This window comes from Schistocerca gregaria, chromosome 2 (assembly GCF_023897955.1).
Source record: "Schistocerca gregaria isolate iqSchGreg1 chromosome 2, iqSchGreg1.2, whole genome shotgun sequence".
Classification (NCBI taxonomy): Eukaryota; Metazoa; Arthropoda; class Insecta; order Orthoptera; family Acrididae; genus Schistocerca; species Schistocerca gregaria.
Genome location: NC_064921.1, coordinates 439,642,924 through 439,659,241, shown reverse-complemented (window position 1 = coordinate 439,659,241; position 16,318 = coordinate 439,642,924).

Here is a 16,318-nt window from a genome sequence, read left to right as displayed (position 1 = left end):
CAGGCTGCTCAAGGGAGTGCTTTCCCACATAGCATTTGATACCGGACTTAATCCAGCTTTATTAAACTTTTTAGCAAAGGAAGTAAGTAATATGCATGAAAATGAAAAGTATTGTGCTCTACTTTTTGATGAAGTGTCTCTGGATGATGGTATGTACTATGATGCACACAAACAGCTAATCTATGGGTGTCAGCAATTGGGTCATTTAGGACGTTCACCTGTTGCTAGTCAAGCACTCGTTTTTATGCTGAAAGGCATTCACAGAACTTGGAAACAAGTTCTAGCATATTACTTTACCGCAACCACTTTCCACTACACCCATTTGAAATCACTCATTGTTCACATCGTACATGAACTACAGAATATTGGGTTCAAAGTGGTTTGTACTGTATGTGACCAGAATGCAACAAACCAAAAGGCCCTTAAGCAACTGTGTGAAGCAAATTTGTTGAAGCCCAGTATATTTCATTTTGTCGTCAATAATCAACCAATTGTTAGCATTTATGATTTACCACATCTGCTCAAAACACTAGAAATGCTTTGATAGATAATAAAATTCAATTTGAGCCTGACAAAGCAGCAAAGTTTGAGTACATCAGTACAGTGTTCTTTTTGGATTAAAAAAATGGTTCAAAACCCTACCCAAGTTAAAAGCACAACACTTTAACTTTTCTGATTCCCATGTCAAAATGAAGGTAAAAGTTGGTGCTGCACAAGTGAGCCATACTGTTGCAGCTGCAATTGAAACGTATGTTTCTACTCACACATTACCATCTGAAGATATACACACAACTGAGTTTGTGGAAAACGTAGATAATCTCTTTGATTCACTCAACAGTAATGAGCAGTATCCCAGGGATGGAAAACAATTTAGGTGTGCCTTATCAGAAAATTCGCCACATTTAGAAATGTGGTATAACATATTGAGGGAAATAGGCAGCTGGCAAATAATATATTTAAAAACAGGAAGAAACAAGACTAATATGTTTAGCTTCATAAAAGGTTGGCAGATTACATTACAGTCTATTTCCTTGTGGAAGACCTTGAAAGTGGTTGGCTTTAAGCACTTAAATTTAAAGGTGTTCAATCAAGATGCTTTAGAAAATTTCTTTTGTTGTATAAGACAACATGGTATTGCTAATACAAACCCAACTTGTTTTCAGTTTGTGCAAGCTCTGAAGACTTGTGTTGTCAATCATATGACTTTGCCTTTCAAAGCTATGAGTGTAAGTAGCTGTGAAAATGATGATTACACTCCCTTGAGCAGTTTGTGTCACTTTTTGGCAGCTAGTGGTAGGAGTGAACAATTAAGTGAATGTGAGATGAATGACACTGATACACCTGAGCAAATTTATTCTTTCTCAGATGGTATCATCGAGTCTGTAGAAGATCAACAATCCTTAGCCTATGTAGCAGGCTATGTACTAAAAGCCATAGATGTACCAGATGATTGTGAAACATGTAATACCAGTCTCTACTCCTCTGTTGTGACTGAAAATCATTTGTTTACCTCATTTAAACTAAGTCTAACTAAGTCTCTGCAGCTGACAACATGTCTGTCCGTCCTCTGACACTCCTAACTAGGTCTGATCTTACAGACGAACCACTTCGCCCGCCATCCAACTCAACCACTATCCGAAGATCACCAAAGAGCTTCATCTGCATTTTCATTTAGCAGTTGTTTATTATTCTGTTGGTTATTAATACTTGTTAAAAAATGGAATGATAGCACGATATTGAGAGTTGCTTTAAATATGAAATGCAAGTAAATATGCTGTTTAGTTTGTCTAGTATTAATAACATAAGATTGCCATTTTGGCGCTCAATGTCCGAATGCAGCAGCCAATCGCGGAGAAGGACCACAATTTAGGCGGTCTTTCTCACGATACCCGCACTTAACAAGCCATCTGTCATCGGTACCCCACACCACATTACGTCATCTTGCAACGGCTGCCTTCTCAACTGCTCTATGAAGAGCTTCTTGTACCTGAATATTATGGCTGCAAAGCTAGAAATATTACTCTCTCCAGCCATCCACTTCATTTTTCTCGATTTTCATTCAGGATATCACGTTGTCTTTTTCCATATCCATGGTAAACTGGATTTTTTTATTTATACCATTTAAAGGCAACCCAATATCGTTCTTGGATGTTTTAGGTATTAGACAGGCTGATATAAGACTGAAGCATAAAAGTTTCTGGGAAAGAAATATTTGCATAAGATCTTCAACCATCAACCGCAACAAAAGAGATGTGCCACTAAAAGTTTTGTTGACAGAGACAAAAGAATTTGCAATCCAGAACACCAGGACGCCAAATTGAAACATCCAAAGTAGGCTTTGGAGAAGGATGGCTATACAGGTAAAAAAGTAAATAGGGTTATGCGGAGGAATAACAGTAGAAAAAAGGACAACGATAAAACACAGCGATGGAAGAAAAAGGTTTCTCTCCGTTTCATCAAAAACAGAATTACAGAAACATGACATCAGACCGGTTTCTAGACCAACTAAGAAAATGTGTAAAGCACTCCGATCTAGAGGACAAAATTGCTCCTCTGTCAGCAATTGGAGTATATAAGATTCTGTGTAGTTGTGGAAAAAGTAAATTGGAACTTGTAATGTTGTTGCATTAATTTGATCTGAAAGTGGTGCTGATAGACAATAAAAGTGGGTTAAAAGCTGTGAGCTGTCTGGGGAAGTTAACCTTGCATTACTGAGCAACTGTTTCACCAGGTATCCAGTCTAGCTTACCAAATTCCCAACCAAACTAACATTAATTATAATCTTTTAATAGTCATATGACAATTATATATATATATATATATATACCTCCCCCCATGAACCATGGACCTTGCCGTTGGTGGGGAGGCTTGCGTGCCTCAGCGATACAGATGGCCGTACCGTAGGTGCAACCACAACGGAGGGGTATCTGTTGAGAGGCCAGACAAACGTGTGGTTCCTGAAGAGGGGCAGCAGCCTTTTCAGTAGTTGCAGGGGCAACAGTCTGGATGATTGACTGATCTGGCCTTGCAACATTAACCAAAACGGCTTTGCTGTGCTGGTACTGCGAACGGCTGAAAGCAAGGGGAAACTACAGCCGTAATTTTTCCCGAGGACATGCAGCTTTACTGTATGATTAAATGATGATGGCATCCTCTTGGGTAAAATATTCCGGAGGTAAAATAGTCCCCCATTCGGATCTCCGGGCGGGGACTACTCAGGAGGATGTCGTTATCAGGAGAAAGAAAACTGGCGTTCTACGGATCGGAGAGTGGAATGTCAGATCCCTTAATCGGGCAGGTAGGTTAGAAAATTTAAAAAGGGAAATGGATAGGTTAAAGTTAGATATAGTGGGAATTAGTGAAGTTCGGTGGCAGGAGGAACAAGACTTCTGGTCAGGTGACTACAGGGTTATAAACACAAAATCAAATAGGGGTAATGCAGGAGTAGGTTTAATAATGAATAGGAAAATAGGAATGCGGGTAAGCTACTACAAACAGCATAGTGAACGCATTATTGTGGCCAAGATAGATACGAAGCCCACACCTACTACAGTAGTACAAGTTTATATGCCAACTAGCTCTGCGGATGATGAAGAAATTGAAGAAATGTACGATGAAATAAAAGAAATTATTCAGATAGTGAAGGGAGACGAAAATTTAATAGTAATGGGTGACTGGAATTCGAGTGTAGGAAAAGGGAGAGAAGGAAACATAGTAGGTGAATATGGATTGGGGCTAAGAAATGAAAGAGGAAGCCGCCTAGTAGAATTTTGCACAGAGCACAACTTAATCATAGCTAACACTTGGTTTAAGAATCACGAAAGAAGGTTGTATACGTGGAAGAACCCTGGAGATACTAAAAGGTATCAGATAGATTATATAATGGTAAGACAGAGATTTAGGAACCAGGTTTTAAGTTGTAAGACATTTCCAGGGGCAGATGTGGACTCTGACCACAATCTATTGGTTATGACCTGTAGATTAAAACTGAAGAAACTGCAAAAATGTGGGAAATTAAGGAGATGGGACCTGGATAAACTGAAAGAACCAGAGGTTGTACAGAGTTTCAGAGAGAGCATAAGGGAACAATTGACAGGAATAGGGGAAAGAAATACAGTAGAAGAAGAATGGGTAGCTCTGAGGGATGTAGTAGTGAAGGCAGCAGAGGATAAAGTAGGTACAAAGACGAGGGCTGCTAGAAATCCTTGGGTAACAGAAGAAATATTGAATTTAATTGATGAAAGGAGAAAATATAAAAATGCAGTAAATGAAGCAGGCAAAAAGGAATACAAACTTCTCAAAAATGAGATCGACAGGAAGTGCAAAATGGCTAAACAGGGATGGCTAGAGGACAAATGTAAGGATGTAGAAGCTTATCTCACTAGGGGTAAGATAGATACTGCCTACAGGAAAATTAAAGAGACCTTTGGAGAGAAGAGAACCACGTGTATGAATATCAAGAGCTCAGATGGCAGCCCAGTTCTAAGCAAAGAAGGGAAGGCAGAAAGGTGGAAGGAGTATATAGAAGGTTTATACAAGGGCGATGTACTTCAGGACAATATTATGGAAATAGAAGAGGATGTAGATGAAGACGAAATGGGAGATACGATACTGTGTGAAGAGTTTGACAGAGCACTGAAAGACCTCAGTCGAAACAAGGCCCCTGGAGTAGACAACATTCCATTAGAACTACTGACGGCCTTGGGAGAGCCAGTAATGACAAAACTCTACCAGCTGGTGAGCAAGATGTATGAGACAGGCGAAATACCCTCAGACTTCAAGAAGAATATAATAATTCCAATCCCAAAGAAAGCAGGTGCTGACAGATGTGAAAATTACCGAACTATCAGTTTAATAAGCCATGGCTGCAAAATACTAACGCGAATTCTTTACAGACGAATGGAAAAACTGGTAGATGCAGACCTCGGGGAAGATCAGTTTGGATTCCGTAGAAATGTTGGAACACGTGAGGCAATACTGACCTTACGACTTATCTTAGAAGAAAGATTAAGAAAAGGCAAACCTACGTTTCTAGCATTTGTAGACTTAGAGAAAGCTTTTGACAATGTTGACTGGAATACTCTTTTTCAAATTCTAAAGGTGGCAGGGGTAAAATACAGGGAGCGAAAGGCTATTTATAATTTGTACAGAAACCAGATGGCAGTAATAAGAGTCGAGGGGCATGAAAGGGAAGCAGTGGTTGGGAAAGGAGTGAGACAGGGTTGTAGCCTCTCCCCGATGTTATTCAATCTGTATATTGAGCAAGCAGTAAAGGAAACAAAAGAAAAATTTGGAGTAGGTATTAAAATTCATGGAGACGAAGTAAAAACATTGAGGTTCGCCGATGACATTGTAATTCTGTCAGAGACGGCAAAGGACTTGGAAGAGCAGTTGAACGGAATGGACAGTGTCTTGAAAGGAGGATATAAGATGAACATTAACAAAAGCAAAACGAGGATAATGGAATGTAGTCAAATTAAATCGGGTGATGCTGAGGGAATTAGATTAGGAAATGAGACACTTAAAGTAGTAAAGGAGTTTTGCTATTTAGGAAGTAAAATAACTGATGATGGTCGAAGTAGAGAGGATATAAAATGTAGACTGGCAATGGCAAGGAAAGCGTTTCTGAAGAAGAGAAATTTGTTAACATCGAATATAGATTTATGTATCAGGAAGTCCTTTCTGAAAGTATTTGTTTGGAGTGTAGCCATGTATGGAAGTGAAACATGGACGATAACTAGTTTGGACAAGAAGAGAATAGAAGCTTTCGAAATGTGGTGCTACAGAAGAATACTGAAGATAAGGTGGATAGATCACGTAACTAATGAGGAGGTATTGAATAGGATTGGGGAGAAGAGAAGTTTGTGGCACAACTTGACTAGAAGAAGGGATCGGTTGGTAGGACATGTTTTGAGGCATCAAGGGATCACAAATTTAGCATTGGAGGGCAGCGTGGAGGGTAAAAATCGTAGAGGGAGACCGAGAGATGAGTACACTAAGCAGATTCAGAAGGATGTAGGTTGCAGTAGGTACTGGGAGATGAAGCAGCTTGCACAGGATAGAGTAGCATGGAGAGCTGCATCAAACCAGTCTCAGGACTGAAGACAACAACAACAACAACATATATATATATATATATATATATATATATATATATATATATAAATCAGTTTATATTTGGAAATTTATTTTAACATTGATCATTGAAATTTCAGCATATTAAACTTGATTCATAACTAAACTGGTGCCTTATTTAGGATTGTGTAAATGTGAGTTTGTAATCTTACGGAACACATCAAATAGGGAGCCAAGATTGGGAGACTACATACAACACTGCATTCATAACATAACACACGAAGAATGTTGAAACATATGCAAGAGGAAATTAACCACAACCAACCGATTCAATTTCCACCCAAAGAAGTTACGTTCGTAGCGCAATCCTGTCCATTATGTAATTACCACACACTGGTATACTAAATTCATACTAACTCTGTGTGAAATCTTCCCGAAAAGAATAGTTGAGGGCTACTTTGATGATTACACCACATCCTTCACGTGGTCAACTTGGTTTACACAAAGAGTGTAACTCCACAATAATTTTGATAATTAAAATAAATTAGATCGAAAAACAATTTACAAAAGAAAAACCTCGAACTGGTTACTATCGTCTTACTATTAACCTGATGGTTGAAACAAGCACGTGGTACTGGTCTCACAAAGGACACCCCACGTGGGTTGAACATAAAGAAAAGTTGCTATATTGAAAAATATTGTCAAGACGAGACGTTATAATCTCACGCACATTCGCATTTAAGATTGATGATCTTAGTTAGAGATACTGATAAACACCTGGTTCCACTTTACTCACACAGTAGTGACAAAACAACTACCGGAATATATTCTGAACTTCACACTCGAATTACACTGCGTTGCAATTTAAGATAACATTAGATATTTTAGAGCTAAACCTGAAATAAAGGTGATTAAATTTTCAGTTAGCCTGAACTTAAGAAATCCATTGTCCTACGGACTTAGCAGACACACGCTTAGCCGGAGATCTTACCACTTCAGACGCTCGCCGCGGACAGACTGACCTGCGGGGCTCCTACCGAGCGCGCTTCACAAATACAAACGGAAGTGACCAGAGAGGCAGCTCCCTATACCAACATGACAAGGAACAGACAGGACCATACTAAGAACAGAAACCTCTTTGCTTCTAGAAAGCGTAGCTACCTGTTCCGACGTTGGTCCTACATTTCTCTAGCAGACAGGCTTGTCTGCTACCATCAAGCATGCAACTAGAAATACATTTGCTCATTCATTCTTTCACACAGAAGAAAAGGGAGATGACAGTATTTTATCATATACTGTATATAAAAGAAAGCGGATGTAGGTCCCATATGAGACTGTGTGACATGAATTACATATAAACTGTGTTTTAAAGTGTAGTATTGTGACAGATCGTTCTTGTTTATGTGCAAAAGTAACACGTTTCACTGCTCAGTCTCCTCCCAGATAGTCAGAAACACCATAGTAAATTTAGAAGAGGAATTTATGCCGTAAATGACAACAGATTTAAGAAATTAACATGAAAGGAATCCAACAAAGACCTTTCAAACTACGAAGAGAAGCGTGAATGGAAGACTGAAAGAACATGAAAGTCTTTGCCGACAATGGGAAAACAGAAAATCAGCTGTAGCAGGGCATGCTCCTCCTTCAGGAAATAATGAAGTGACGTTTTCCGAAACCAAAATTTTATTTACTGTGACAAACTATTATTCACGACTATATAGAGAAGCCATTGAAATATCTAAGCATAGTCATAATTTTAACAGAAAAGAAGAAGCCATGAAACTCAGTGATATTTGGACAGTTACTCTGCAGAAGCGATAGATAAATGTTTTATCCTTACCAGGCGACAATCGATAGTTAAGTTTTAACTCTGATCATCACTGCTGATCACGCCTACCTGGACCTCGCCCGCTTTACACGGTATAAGATGTCCTGCGTCAACAACCGAAAAGTTTCTTCGACGGCGACCGTACAGCCAGGAAGACTCATCAGCAACTATGACATACTTCGCAAATGCATTCAGAGTATGAACTTTATACAATTTGTAATTTATTTACTACTATGATACATTTAACATTTATATGTATAACAACATCAATAATCTAGTTGGAAACAAAAACTCTGACCACTGGAGAACCTTTGAAACAAAGCGAAACGCATTACAGTCGTAAAAGAAGGTACATAACTTACAGTTACTTTTATAAATGCGAGTACCAGTAATAGGCATAAAAACAACAACAAGATAAAAAAACATGATGTAAATGTATTGTAATGAGCATATATAACGCTTTATAGCTCTGTCGTCTCCACATGAAACATGGAGCTGGCCGAGGTAGGGTGGCTTTTATGTCTCAGAGATACAGATGGCTATACCGCAGGTGCAATCACGATGGAGAGGTATCTGTGGGGAAGCTAGGCAACCCTGTGGTTCCTGAAGAGGGGTGACAGCATTTTTACTAGTCGCACGGCCGAAGTCTACATCTATATCTACAGGGTGAAAAGTATTTAAACCGACAAACTTTGGGACGCTGTAGGGGACGTAAAAACGAATATTTTTCCCTAATGTTATTTTTTCCTATGAGGAGTGTTTGAACTGGTAGAGGAAGATTTCTCTGGCGGCAAATTAATTAAACCAACAAATACTTTTCCATTTTTTATGACCCAGAGACAACACATTAGCCCAACCAAATTTCAATTACAGTAGATTTTCAAAAATACCTCCATTGACACGTATACAAAGGTTACACCGTCGGATCATGTTCTGTCTGACACGGACAAAAACCCCAGGAGTATCCTGAATTGTTCCTGCTGCTGCTCCTACTATCCGGGCAACCAGATCCTCTTCTGATGCAACAGGAGTTGCGTAAACAACTGCGTCCCTGTCTAGGTAATCTGTTAAATGACCCGGTCTCACGCAGACGTTGGTACAAAGCAGCAAAGGTCGTATGATGCAGGATACGGCGGTTAGGATATTGTTGTTGATAAACCCGCTGTGCAGCTCATCCGTTGTTGTACTCTACGTAGTACGCACCAACCATATCAGTGAACTCACTCCAGGTGTATCGCTCCATTAGTAAACAGAGACAATGCACTGCTACACTGGTGGACAGCAGTTGCCTACAACTGAAGAGCGTAATACGCTCTGTAACAACTAAATATTATAATACGGCCTCTAACAACCGAAGAGCGTAATACGGCCTCCACTGGTTTAAATAATACCCATAGGAAAAAAATGACATTAGGGAAAAATGTTTGTTTTGATGTCCTCTACAACCTTCCAGAGTTTGTCGGTTTAAATACTTTTCACCCTGTATACTCTGCAAACACCTCTGAAGTGCACGGTAGAGGGAACGATCCACTGTACAGGGTGTTTCACAATATTTTGACGATTTCAAATTTGAATAACACGCCAACTAACCGCGAAACAAAGCTGAACATTTGACACAGGGTACAACGAGGTGACGAAAGTCATTGGACAGCGATAGGAACAAATACAAATGGTGCTAATTACACGTGCACAACTTATAGAAGGGCATTGCATTGGCGGAGCTGTAGTTGTACTCAGGTGATTCATGTGAAAATGTTCCCACGTGATTATGGCCGCACGCCGAGAATTAACAGACTTTCAAAGCGGAACGGTAGATGGAACTAGAGGCATGGGACATTCCATTTCGGAAATCATAAGGGAATTCAATATTTCGAGATCCATAGCATCAACGCTGGGCCGAGTTGAGGCATTACCTCCCACGCAGTGGCTGATGGTCGTCACATAAAGACTAAGAGCAACGGCATTTGAGTAGAGTTGTCAGCGCTAACAGGCAAGCAACACTGCGTGAAATAACCGCAGAAATCAATGCGCGACATGAGACGAACTTATCCTTTAGGACAGTGTATTGAAATTTGGTGTTAAGTGCCTTGCCAGCAGACGACCGACGCGAGTGTCTTTTCTAATATTAATTTTAGTTTTAATAATCAACAGTTTCAGTTGCACCGTTTACCTAGAATTTACCTAGGTTTCAGTCGGGATAACTCCACCGTCTTCAGAATAACAGTAACTACCGTTTGTCCGTAGTGGACATCGTCAAGCTAAAACTACAAATCCATAAATTATAGTCAGACTATAAATCTTATCTGGAACTGCCTCGGCCCCACTTCGCGACCGCGATGTGGCAGCCACGAGTGCTGTACTTATATATATTTATATAGTTGCTGACAGGGCCGCGAAATGTCGAAGACATTCTTTTCTAATAGCACGACATCGCCTCTAGGGCCTCTCCTGTGCTCATGACTACATCTGTTAGACCCTAGGCGACTGTAACACCCTGACCTGCTCAAATTAGTCCCGGTTTCAGTTGGTAAGAGCCGATGGTAGGGTAGGAGTGTGGCGCGGACTCCACGAAGACATGGACCCAAGTTGTCAACATGGCACTGTGCAAGCTGGTGGTGACTCCGTAATGGTGTGCGCTATGTTTGCATGGAGTGGACTGGGTCACCTGATCCAAGTGAACTCGTCTTTGTCTGGAAATGGTTATTTTCGGCTCCTTGCGACTATTTGCAGCCATTCATGGACTTCGTGTTCCCAAACAACGATGGAATATTTATGGATGACACTGTCATAATTGTTCGCGATTAGTTTGAAGAACATTCTGGATAGTTCGAGCGAATCATTTGGCCTTCCAGATCGCCGACATAAATCCCATCGGGTATTTATGGGATATAATCAAGAGATCAGTTCGTGTACAAAATCTTGCATCGGTTACACTTTCGGAATTACGAACGATTGTAGAGGTAGCATGGCTCAGTATTTCTGCAGTGTGCTTAACAAGGACTCGTTGAACGTGTGCCACGTCGAGGTGCTGCACTGCACAGGGAAAACGGAGGTCCAAAACGGTATGAAGAGCTGTCCCATGACTATCGTCACCCCACTGTACAACATTTATTCAAGTTTACTTATGAAATACTACAGATGACGACCATTCGCGGCTACACAATACTCGAGGCGTTCCATCCAGTTTATGACCACTTCCTTCGTAACAGCTGGAGGAATTCTGGAAATTTCATTGTGAATTCGATCTTTCAGCTATTGCAAGAAGGCGAAATGTTCAGCGATGCGCCAAGTTTTAGTGACGAACGACAGGTTATTGCCCGTAAACTGTGCACACGTTCGATGTTCTCGGGAGTTCGAACAGTTTTCCGAGGGCCGTTTTACTTTCGATTCGAAGTACTGGTAGTTCCGCAGAAGTTTATTACCCAATTCAACACTGTTCCACGAGTAGGAATTAGATATCGTGGCTGAATTTTGAAATGCTTGCGAAAGACTAGGCACGTTGCACGCCCACGACAGATTCGCCGTAGCGAAAATAGTACTCCACTGCGAACGCACGATGTTGCTTCAACCAATACGACATGATTACTGACCTGTATATGGGGTGAAAACCCGCCACCGACACTTATCTAGTTTTTAGCATGCGGTATTCCAATTTTAAATCGTCAAAACATTGTGAAACACCCTGTATAAATTAATGAGGCTTCTTTCCGTTACGTTCACTTATTGAGCGTGGGAGGAATGGTGTTCAGATGCCCCTCTGCTTTGTAATTAGCATAATCTTGTCCTCGCTACGCTACGGGAGCGAAACGTGGTCTACCGTAGTATACTCCTGGATTCATCATTCAAAGCTTGTTTTCGAAAATTCGTCAGCATACTTTCTCGGGATAGTTTTCGTACATCTTGAAACACCAGCTAGTTGAGTTTGTTCAGAATCCACGTCACACTCACCCATGGGTCGAAACAATCTGCAACTATACGTGCCGCCCTTAGTTGTATTCATTAATATCCCCTGTGAGACCTATTGGTAGGTATTCTGACCATTTGAGCAATATTTTAGGATAGGGCACACTACCGTTTTGTAACCGATCTCCATTGCAGACTGGATGCACTTCCCAAGTACTTCACCAATGAACTGTAGACTGCCACCTGCTTATCTACAATTGAGACTATGCGACGTTCCATTCCATATCCCTACAAACAAATCCCAGGTATTTGTACGAGTTGACTTATTCCAAGAGTGACTCTCTTATATTAGTCATAGTATAACATTTTTTTTTCTTTTTGTGAAGTGGACAATTTTAAATTTCTAAACATTTAAAAAAAGTTGGCAATCTTTGGACGACTTTGAAATTTTATCAACATTGACTCAATACTTGTGCTACATTTTTCAGACAATACTTCCTTATAGATGACAGCATCGTCTGCAACACATCTGAGGTTAGTATAAGTACTGCCGGCAACATCATTAATAAGCAACATGAACGGTAAGGGTCCCAACAAACGTCCCTGGAACACACCCGAAGCTACTTCTGCATCTGTCGATGATTCTCCATCTAAGAAAACTTGCTACATCCTCAAAATGTTCAAATGTGTTTGAATTCCTAAGGGACAAAAGTGCGTAGGTCATCGTTCCCTAGACTTACACACTACTTAAACTACGTTAAACTAACTTAGGACGACTCGAACCTCCGGCGGGAGTGGCCGCGCAGCTGCAACATCCTCCCTACGAAAAAGTTCTCAGTCCAGTCACATATTTTGCTCCATATCTCATTCGATCGTAATTTGATAATAACGGTAAATTAGGTTCTGAGCCAAATGCTTCTAGGAAATCAAGAAATATTGCATTTAACTGTCTTGACCCATGGCTTCCAGTATATCGTGTAAGAAAAGTGCGAGTTGGGTTTTACACGATCGAAGTTTTTGGAATCACAGCGGGCTGGTATGGAGAAAGTCATTCAGTTAGAAATATATCATCATCATAATATGTTCTATGGTTCTACAACAAATGTATGTCAAGGTTATTTGACGATAGTTTCGTGGGTCACTTTTGCTACACTTCTTGTACATGGGTGTGACCTGTGCTTTTCTCAGACTACTGGGCTGGGCTTTTGTTTCTGGTGTCTACGATAAATCATGGTTAAAAGAGGGGCTAAGTAAGCCGAAAAGTCAATATAAAATCTCTTATGGATTCCATTGGGCCTTGGAGCTTTTTTTCAGTTTTAGCGATTTGAGCTGTATGCAAACGCCACTGACACTAGTATCTATTTCATTCATCTTTTCAGTGGTACGATAATTAAACTGGCGCAATACTATTGGATTCGTCTTCGTAAAAGAATGCTTGAAAACCCAGATAGGCATTTCTGCTTTCGCTTTGCTTTCCTCAAGTTGTGTTGCTCTCTCGTCCGTGAGTGACTGAACACTAACTTTGGTGCCACTACCGCCCTTGACGTACACACAGACTTTCTCCTGGTGTTGTGAAAGATCTCTCGACAAAATTCTGGTATGGTAGTCGCTGAAGGCTTCACGTATTGCTCTCTTGACAGGTAAACGCGTTTAATTCAGCATATCTTTATCTATAGTTTCTATTATGATAAAAGAAAAAAATAAGTTAAATATATTTGAATTTTTTTCAATTTTAAATCTGATAATTATATATATACATATTGTGTTTCATACTAGAATATCGTGTTCCCAGTTTGGCACAGCTTTGCCACAGGAAACACGAAAGCGGTCGAAGACGTCCGTCCTCTGGTCGGCTCCTGATCGTTGTCAGCAGGAGGCTAGTTTTTGTTTACGTAAAGGCTTTTATTATTCGGAAAAGAACAACCCGGATTTCCTTACGTGATCATTATGAATTTTATAATTACTTAAGGGACCTTTGACAATGAACAATAAAGTAATTGCATTTGCAAATGAAATCATTAATGAATGGGGCAGCTATGAGTTGTATAGAAGACAAGGAGCGGCCTTGTGTCTACGACCAGGATGCCGCAGTACTCTCTGCTGTGTGACATTTATAAAAATAATATGACATGCAGGTAAAAAAAATAAAGGAAAAGAATAGAATAAGAAATCTGGTAAACAATAAATATATTCAGACAGTTCTCACAAGCAATTAGGGCTTATTTATAAACAGTGTAATTTTCTAACTATATGGTGCGATCAGATTTCAGCCTGTCCTGTGCTAGCTTCTTGGTTCACGTTTTTGTCACAAATTACAGTCACTACCTTTCTCCTTCCTTCGAGACAATTCTTGCACCGTTCAACACCTTCATAACAATACCTTGCCGGTTTACAGTATCGAACATAACTTACTTGAATTTTATTGATTAATAACTGTTGTCTCCACGCTGGCAAGACCGCTCACTTTTATGGCTTAAAGCCGTCCTTCTTTACGCTTTTCCATTACAAGCAGAAGTTCGACAATATCTGAAGATCTACAAAGGTTTTTACTACCATGTTTTATTTAGATCGAAGCGAAACGTTCAGTTCGGCTTCTGTTAAAATGTTTCTTTGACTGTGCAATCGTTGTATTAGCGTCCGCGCTAGATGCGCATCTTTACAGTTACGTAAATTATATAAAACAAATGTCTTTCAAAGAATAGATCTCATCTCATAATTTTATCATTTAATATACAGCTAGTGGAATGCATGTACAAGGTACTCACAGCTTTCATACGACGGAAATCCCAATAATATTACAAGTTCTATGCTATGTTTTACACCTAATATGCAGCAGTCGCCGTTTCCTTAGCGTTATTTATAGTGACTATATACAATACAGGGTTTCTCCCATTATGAGGTGCTCTACCGGGTACACCTATCTAGTGGATGGTTAACTATTCTTTTATATTATAAGTTCCCCACCGTGTGTTTCTGTATGATATTTAGCCAAACTGACCTCCCACTCTGTAAAAAGCTAACATATTACCAAAACTATGTACCCCCAAACTGTTATTCAACTTAAACTCGTAAAGCTAACCTTTGATGGCTAAACACAACCGATTGAACTGTAACTGTTCTGAATACAATCTGTCTTCATATTAAATGCGTAACTGAGGTTAAACAATTTTCTGGCCTTGATAAAAGTTTCCAGCTACCTCGCAGCTTGACGACATTGTTGCAGATTTCTCAAAAACACAACAGCAAACAGCAAGCAAGCAAGCAGCGGCTAAGCTAGATTTCTATTTCTAAAAAATTTTCTAAACAGTATTCAAACTGTTGCATACCAGATAGTGCACTGTGGTAAGGCGTAACGAACCTTCTTAAGACGATGGGAGGAGGAGAGTAACTCTTCCTATGAAGACAACGATTTTAGAATGAAGTATGTAATCAAACCACGTAATCTTCACACATAACTATTTCAGCCATCTTTTCAATGCTACGAAAATTAAACTGGCACAATTCTCCTGAGTTTGCCTTAGTAAAGGAACGTTTGAAAACCTAGATAAACATTTCTGCTTTGCTTGCCTCTACTTCTGTTCCTGTCTCATCCTTGAGTGACTGGACTGGACTGCTTAAGAAAGTGAATAATGATTTAAAAAAGGGTAGAATGTTGACAGAGAATTTCTATAAGAAAGTGAATAATTATTTAAAAAAGGGTAGAATGTTGACAGAGAATTTCTATAAAACCAAACAGGTTAATCAGTTGATATGTTAACTCAAGACTCAGGGAAGTAGCGTGGTTTTTCTCTCAGCGCTGTGCAAGTGAACAAAGTTAACTAGAACGAGATTTTCACTCTGCAGCGGAGTGTGCGCTGATATAAACTTACTGGCATATTAAAACTGTGTGCCGGACCGATACTCGAACTCGGGACCTTTGCCTTTCGCGGACAAGTGCTGTAACAACTTTTTTTTAAAATTTCACCTTCTTCGCTTTTTTTTCGTTTTATCTGCTCCGGGCGGACGTCGTAAGACATCTGTTTATGTTCGTTGTTGATCGATTGACTCAGTTTTTTTATTACAGAGGGCACGTAACCCTCTGACCGAACACGCTGAGCTACAATGCCGGCTAACTGAGCTACCCAAGCATGACATGCTTGGGTAGCTCAGATGGTAGAGCACTTGTCCGCGAAAGGCAAAGGTCCCGAGTTCGAGTCTCGGTCCGGCACACAGTTTTAATAAGCCAGGAAGTTTCAAAGTTAACTAGTTGGCAATATTCATACCGTCAAACTAGGTGCGCAATGCTTCAGCTAGTGGCCCAAACTTCTTATCTTCAAAAAAAATAAAAACTACATTATTCAAAATTTATATTCTTTTCGCCTTTCAATACATGCATCATATTCATCTTTGCTGTCCTTTACAATAAATCTCGTTTTTATCCAACGGATAATTTTAGTCCCACCCAGACAATTTCGCACGCAACACGAATTTCTGTCTCGGTAGAATTGAATTTCTCGTCTACTACTACAAATG